At 44.6% G+C, this 6,909-nt stretch overlaps 1 long non-coding RNA gene across 1 annotated transcript; it reads right to left on the bottom strand.

Moving 5' to 3' along the window:
• Positions 1–651: 651 nt before the first annotated feature.
• On the bottom strand, positions 652–6,580 carry LOC119514072. The gene is made up of 3 exons (XR_005212745.1): positions 6,444–6,580; positions 5,534–5,598; positions 652–2,766 (listed from the first exon to the last, which is right to left on the bottom strand). It is a non-coding gene; the product is annotated as an uncharacterized LOC119514072 (long non-coding RNA).
• Positions 6,581–6,909: the final 329 nt, after the last annotated feature.

Here is a 6,909-nt window from a genome sequence, read left to right as displayed (position 1 = left end):
GCATTTTTGATGGGAAGGACTTAACATGTGGTGATTGGGCAGCAAACTGGTGTTTTAGTTGGGGAGGGACTCTCAAATGTCAGAATTTGGAGCTCTTTTCTCTGGAGTCAGTTTTCCCGAGAGAACTCAAATCTCCTGCTGGACACTGGGGGTGGGAGGGGCAGGAGGGAGTATGGAGAGGGTGGGGAGTAAGCCTGTTATGCCCTCTCACTTTCAAAAGCAGGAGGAGGAAGGGGGTCCACCCACTCCCTCTACAGGCCATTTAGCAACCCCCTTGCTCCCCGTTTTCAGTCCCAAGCCTCATTCCCACCTTCTGTAGTAGCATGTACCTCCAAGTCCTCAGAATTTAGAGAGTCCTGCAAGGCTGATTCTCTCACTTCTTATCAGTCTCCTTGTCTGCAGGAACCCAGGTAGCGATTCCTAGCCCTGCCAAATCCCTTACTTTCCTCCCTACCTTCCGAATATTTGCGGAACTTTCTTATCCATGTTTGTCTCTTCTCTCTTCTTTTTAAATTCACCCTATTGGTTTATATATTTTTAATTCCTTGATTGCCATTTTCATGGGATTTGGGGAATGAGAAATGAGTGATCTGCTATGCGTACTCAGAAGAGGGTGGCATTTTAGAATCATAATTGGTCACACTGCTCAAAGATGGGGGTGGGAGTGGGGAAGCCAACTTGTGTGCCGGATGTACACTCTCTCTCAGACATCTGCATCCACAATCCACACACACATGACAAAGTCCCCGTGAAAGGGGCCAGCACACCAAATTCCCTGATGGGGGGCGTGGTGCCCATCTCATAGAATTGTATAAGGATTAAATGAGCTCACTCAAGTAAAATGCTTAGTGCAGGGCCCGACACGTGGTGAGCACTCAAATGGTGGCAATTATAATTGGTCTTATGATATTGGGATGTACTTGACTGAGGGCCATTGGCGATTTTAGGTGAACTTCTATTGATCCTATTCTGAGGCAAGAAGCAGTCTTCTGTGGGATGCTTCTGGGAAGTCCACTGGTCCATGGATCTTGGGACTCTCTGGATTTGGGGGAGGCAGTGGGGAAATCCCTCCAGTGCTGGCCACTCTGAAACTGTGAATAATTGGCCTATATGGAGCATCCCAGCTCAGCCTGGAATTTTCCTGTTTCTTGGCATGAACCCTTCTCTTTGCAAACACAGTCATTTTGTGTTGCTTCCCTCTGCCTTTTTCTGAAGTCCTTTTCTACCCAGGCCTGGCCACACATATCTTTTTCAACATTAAAGTCACTCTTTAATTTGTAACAAAGAGACCTGGGTTCTAGTTCCATCATCACCATTAATTGTCCAGAAATAGCTTGAACCTGGGATCTGTTGTCAGTCTGCCTGGGTTTGAATCTCTGCTGCCTTTGATTAGCTATGTCCCACAGGTAAGTGCTCCATGTTCTATGGTCCTATGTTTCTGCATTTGTAAAATGAAGATGTTAATAATAGTTCCTAACTCATAGAACAATTGTGGGGATTAGAGAGAGAATCCACGTGAAACACCCAGCCTGGCACTCAGAGTTCAAAAAAAGCTAGCTGTCATGGTTGCTATTTTTCCCAGTTAAAACTCTCCCGCAAAGTTTGAAGCTCCAGGCACAACTGGAGACTGGGACTCCTAGAGGTCTGAAGCTTTCCAAATGGCTGAGGCAGAGGAAATGTGATCTCCTTGATTTTGTTTGTAGCCGATACTAGATCACATAGCAACAGAACAACATAGCAACTGTTTGAAAGCGGTTTCAGTTTTGTTCAAGTCCATCAGCTTGCTTTTTTTAAAAATGTCATTCAGAATTAAACAAACAAACAAAACCCTTCCTTGAGTAGTTTTCATGCCACATTGAAAAACTCTTAGTGGTAAAAATGTTCTTTGATTTTTTGTTTCTGCTCACAGCAGTTCTCATCGCAAGCTTAAAATCAGACCACAAATTCTTCCTCCCTTTCTAGCCTTGTTTTACAAACTGGTTATGAGCTTGTTACCAGACTGCCCTCTAGTGGAGAATAATGATTTCCTTGAGTTTAGGTTAGATTTTAAATAGGATCCCAACTGTTATGTATTATTCAGAATATTAGGCTCCTCTGCAGATATGGTTTATTCACACAATCCACAAGTCTCTTTTAAAAATCAGTTATTTCATTTCTGATCATTTGAACAATGGGGCTTGGTGTCCACCATCTAAGATTCCATCTTTCTGCAGAGCAGTCCTATCTGGTGGGCACTTTGATCCTATAGTTTCCTCCCGCTTCAGAGAACTGCTTGCAAGTTAGTCCTTAGCACTTCCGGTGCAGTGGGGTGAGCAGCTTTCAGGGGGACACGTGCCAAGCGCTCTATACAGGGGTTGCTCTTAGAATTGAAAGAAAGTGCCTGAAATCATCCTTTTCTTGGTACCAGCCCCTGCCCAGCTTCTCTCCAGCTGATCTGCCGACGATCCCAGCTGTGGAAGTGATCATGAGAGGGCAGGAGGGGGCAGCAGCGTTTGCTCCTCCTTCCAGGGGAGCATCTTGCAGTTGGTTTGCTTGTGAATGTAATTCCCTCACCCAGTGCCTCAGCCTCTAACAAAGGGCAAAAGATAAGAAACCAGCCACACAAAAGGCTTCATGTTCAAGTTTGCCCTGCTTCATCTTGACTTGCAAGTGGCTTTATGTGGTCTGTGGAATGCTGGTCCTCGAGGGTGAAATCCAAGCTGGTTTATCCCCAGAGCAACCAGGGCCAGTGGTGATGATGAGCAATGAGGCACTGCATTTCTTCTCCTGAAATACAAGGGATCTATTCAACAAACTTGCCATCGTGGTACAAAAAACTATTCTTAGATCAGATCAGCCAGGGGAACCTGTCCAAGTGCAAAGGCGATTTTAGATTTATGTTCTGTTTCCTGCGGTGAAGTGAAACCCAAGAGAAGATCACTGGCAAGGCTGGGCAGCCGCCCCCGAAAGGGCAGCGTTTCTTAAACTTAAGTTCTGATTCAGTAGGTTTCTGGTGGGGCCCAAGAATCCATGTTTTAACCAGCATCCCCTGGGGGGTTCCGAGGGAGATTGTTGGGCGGCCCCCACTTCTGAGAATCACTGATGGTGTATGTCAAGATTCAACAGCAGACACTATTAAAACTCTTAGGAGACAGACCACAACTCAAACGATACAGTAAAAGAAGAATAAATACATTTACATTTTCCAGGGTTTGGCCCAATCAGACTTTGCTTGACCCATAAAAGTGTCAACACATGGGTGTTTACAAACAATAAACATATGCTTAGCATCCTGAACTGAACTTTTAAATAGAACATTACAAAATAGTAATGATTTATGCAGCTAGCAAGTCTGTAGTGGGCATGACTACTAACACACAATTTTTTTTTTTTTTTATAATCTTCATTTTATTGAGATATATTCACATACCACGCAGTCATACAAAACAAATCGTACTTTCGATTGTTTATAGTACCATTACATAGTGGTACATTCATCACCCAAATCAATCCCTGACACCTTCATTAGCACACACACAAAAATAACAAGAATAATAATTAGAGTGAAAAAGAGCAATTGAAGTAAAATAGAACACTGGGTACCTTTGTCTGTTTGTTTCCTTCCCCTATTTTTCTACTCATCCATCCATAAACTAGACAAAGTGGAGTGTGGTCCTTATGGCTTTCCCAATCCCATTGTCACCCCTCTTAAGCTACATTTTAATACAACTGTCTTCGAGATTCATGGGTTCTGGGTTGTAGTTTGATAGTTTCAGGTATCCACCACCAGCTACCCCAATTCTTCAGAACCTAAAAAGGGTTGTCTAAAGTGTGCATAAGAGTGCCCACCAGAGTGACCTCGGCTCCTTTTGGATTCTCTCTGCCACTGAAGCTTATTTCATTTCCTTTCACATCCCCCTTTTGGTCAAGAAGATGTTCTCCGTCCCACGATGCCAGGTCTACATTCCTCCCCGGGAGTCATATTCCACGTTGCCAGGGAGATTCACTCCCCTGGGCTAACACACAATTTTTACCATGCAATGCTCTTTAAAATTATCTTTCACAAATCACAGGATCAGGCAGTTATTAAACCTTTTTATAGAAGTCCTGACCTGCATCTGCATCTATTACCATGTTCCTCTCTTGGAAACTGGGTATTTAGATCTTGTTGAGGTGTTTGATAATTTCATCAGGAACAAAGACAATTGCTATATCCAGACATACTCTGCCATAATATGGAGTTGCTCCTTTTAATTTTGTTAAATACAAAATATATATGAAGAAAAATACCCTTCAGGGGAAAAAAAAAAAAAAACCTGAACTTTACTTTTCTTGGAAAATTCTGGTATTTTTATTAAGAAATTCAATCCATTTTAACCATGTATTTATATATTTTTAAATTTTTTACATTCATTTAATGTTCACTCTTCTCAGTTTTGGCCTAACTCCATCTTTAAAATGATCTTTAGTGAATATAATATATAGTAATGATATATTATATACTTTTATTATATACTTTCCTATGACTGATAGAAGATTGAGTAGTTAATTTCAAAGGGAATTATTTTCTTAGGCATCATTTTAGCATAAGTTCTGCTTCCTCTTCCCTCAGACAAAGGAAATGTGTTTTCCTCTAACGCAGAGGAATCCTCTAACGCAGAGGAGAGATACTTTCTCTAGCCCTAGTGGCTTTTTCTAGTTCCTCAAGGTGTGAACTTAGGTTATTGATTTGAGATCTTTCTTCTTTTTTTAAATTTAAAGTTATAAACATCCCTCTGCTAATTCCACTGGCTCATCAACCCAGTCTGGAACAGCGCAGCCATTGCACCCAATTGTCACGGGCCTCCAGTCCCCCAAACGGCCTCCCACCTGTCCAGGGACCAAACAGATCCCTTTTCCTCTTAGTCCAAACAAGAGAATAGGATTTTTCAAAGAAAACAACAAAACCTCACCCTGCCCTGGACCCCAGCCTCCACTGTACTCTGACTAGCTGGTCCCTGCTCATTGAATATTTGCTATCAGAAAGTGTTGAAAAACACAGAAGCTGTCCCTGTGGGGAGGGGAAAGAAGGAAGGAGAAACTTGGGAATGGTGGGGAGGGAGGTGAGTGAGGATCTATTTTATTTCAGAACTCAAAAGATCCAAACTGCTTAGATGAGTGGTTTTGAAACCTGGTTCCTCTGAGCCCTAAGGGGCTCCACGAGACTGAGGTGGTCAGCTCTCCTGTCGGTGTAATTGGGGCTTGCATCCCCCTTTCAACCAAACAGCTCTTTTTACCAGTTTTTATTTCAATTGGGCAAGGAGTTGTGTTGCTGTGAAGTACACACTGGGAAATCTCCAATTTGGCACAACTCTGTGTCTGACAGCTAAGGAAACCAGGTTCTGAGGCTGGCCTAAGGTCGTATGGGTACTTACAGCCCCATCCCCACCCAGTCCTGGCCCCAGGATTTGCTGCTCCACCAGCTGGTCCCAGGCACACTGAGGGGACAATGTCCAACTCTGTAGGTGGGGTCTCCGGTCCACCCTGTTCCTCCTATGGAGAGAGAACTGCTCACCTGGAAATGTGCAAAGCAGAGATGATAACATGAAGTGGTGAGAAGTTCTTGAGGATTTGGCACTCCTGGGGGAGGAAAAAGAATGAGCCGTGAGAGGGAAACTGGGGCTCCCCCCTGCTCCAGCTTCAGTCCCCCTCAGCTGACACCCCTTCTCCTGAATGAGACAGAGGGCCATGGTGTCCCCAGGGGGCACACCTTCCTCTAGCGGAGGTCATAAGATGCAAGGGACTCAGGCTTCTGCCCAACTCTCCCCCGCCACAGACCTCCACACTCTCTTCACTGGTCTGTGAAGACAGGGGCCCCTCCTCCTTGACCCAAAGTTCACTCACTTTTTTAGTTGGTCCTGGGCTCGACTCTCCCGAGCACAATAAAAGAGGTTACATCCATATCTAGAGATGGTGAGGGCGTCACATGTAATGTATGGGGTGAACTACCTGCTTATGATGTCTAGTTTTACTCTCTGACTCCCCAACTGGAATGGAAGCCCAGGAGGACAGGGATTTTTGTGTGCTTTGTTTATTGAATTATGCTAAGTGCCTAAACATAGTAGGCACTTAATATTTATTTGATGGATGAATGAGCTCTAACCAGCACTTTCCCAGTTATCGGAGTATGCCTGGGGCCCCTCTGCTAGCCCCCAGGGATCCCTGCTCTGGCTACTCCAAGGACAGGGACCCCCTAGATGGAATGTCAAACCTCCTTTCTAAATGGGAAAATAGGTTTGCCGAAGGCCACGGGGTCAGTGAAGGGGGATGCAGAGAGCATCTTCATGGGGGAGAGGAAAAGAACACATACAAACAACCAGGGCCTCTCTCATAGCCCTTTTTGCAGAACCAGGCACCAGGGAAGCACTTTCCATGGCTTATCCCACTGAGTCCTTCTAATAACCCTAAAAGGTTTGTCCGCTTACCATCCCACTTTCCAGAGGAGCATACTGAGGCTCAGGGAGGTACAGCGACAGTTCCAAGACACACAGCTTGGGTGGGTGGTAGATTCGTCACTGTGCTGTGGAAGGGATCTACAGGTCCAGGACCTGTTAGGTGGTGGTGAAGGCTCAGGAAACAAAAAAAAAAAAAAAAAAAAGGCTTACTTCCTTCCGAGGTCGGTATCTTCTGGCTGGCTGGTAATCTTTGGGGTTCCTTGGCTTTTCCATCACATGGCAATGCATATGGTGGCATCTTCCCCTTCCTCTTCCAGGTTCCATTGACTTCCAGCTTCTGGCTGCTCCCTGTGGCTTCCCAAGAGCTTTTGTGACCAATTTCCTTTGCTTATAAAGACTTTAGCCACATTGGATTAAAGATTCATCCTCATTCAGTTTGGGTGCACCTTAATAACATCTTCAAAAGTCCTATTTACAAATGGGTTCACACCCACAG

The sequence above is a fragment of the Choloepus didactylus genome, chromosome 18 (assembly GCF_015220235.1).
Source record: "Choloepus didactylus isolate mChoDid1 chromosome 18, mChoDid1.pri, whole genome shotgun sequence".
Taxonomy (NCBI): Eukaryota; Metazoa; Chordata; class Mammalia; order Pilosa; family Megalonychidae; genus Choloepus; species Choloepus didactylus.
The sequence above is the reverse complement of the archived record's forward strand: the minus strand, read 5'-3'. Positions and strand labels throughout refer to the sequence as shown.